This window comes from Cebus imitator, unplaced genomic scaffold, assembly GCF_001604975.1.
Source record: "Cebus imitator isolate Cc_AM_T3 unplaced genomic scaffold, Cebus_imitator-1.0 Scaffold709, whole genome shotgun sequence".
Lineage (NCBI taxonomy): Eukaryota > Metazoa > Chordata > Mammalia > Primates > Cebidae > Cebus > Cebus imitator.
In genome coordinates, this window is record NW_016108024.1 from 593,722 (window position 1) to 594,694 (window position 973).

Below are 973 nucleotides of genomic sequence, written 5' to 3' on the forward strand. Positions count from 1 at the left end.
AAATTAACATCAGACCCTAAATCTAAAACTGAAAAGAACTCTACCCTCTTGTTTTCTTCCTTGTACTCTGTTAAGGCCACTTCCACCTTACTCCCTCTGGCTGTCACTCTCTTCTCTTTCTGAATCGCCTTTCTTCTCATTGCCTTCCAGTCTGGAACTGCCCTCTCTGTTGACTCTGCAACCCCATTGGGTGCACCTTTTAAAGTGATTGATAACTCTACGGGCAGTCACACTACCTCTTTCTACAGACTTGCTGTAGTTCAAACATCATTTCTACTTGATTACAAATGTGTGCCAGCTAGGACTTCCTGATGTCTACCAGTTAATCCACATACCAGTGGGAAATACCTTAACACAAGAATAGATGTATTTATCTAACTGAGATAGGCCCTAAGAAGATTTCATCTTACTGGGGAAACAGCCTACAAGACAGTGAGAAAATTCAGTGAGAAAAGCTTAACTAAATTGGTTAAGTCCATTAATCCTACCAGGAGGAAATCAAAGACCCAAAGAAGGTCAGAGTTGAAATGGTGAACTTCAGGTCCAGTGATTTTTCAAACTGTGCTTTGTGAATCTTTGGAAGATTTACAGAGGCACTGCAAAGTTCACTGAATATCTGGGAAAATAATAGATTGTGGAGTGTTGGGCCTTTCTTCCTTCTCTTCAATCAGAATAATGGTTTTAATATTGAAAAAAATGATTCTGTTGTTTGAAATTTAAAGCAGTTTTTTTTTTTAAGTTATGTCAAATTAAGACTTACACTTCTGGAAAGAGTGATTATATGTATTTTTTCTTGTTCCTCCCATGAAGAACGGCTTAAAATGCTGAATATTTCATATAAAACAAACCTAAAATGATTCTGAAAGGTGGAGAGAAAAGAGCAGACCAGCTAAAAACCTCAGAACTTAAGTATTGATTCACCTGAGGTAAGTGCCCTGTTTTATTTTTTTTTATTTTTTTTATTTTTTTTTTT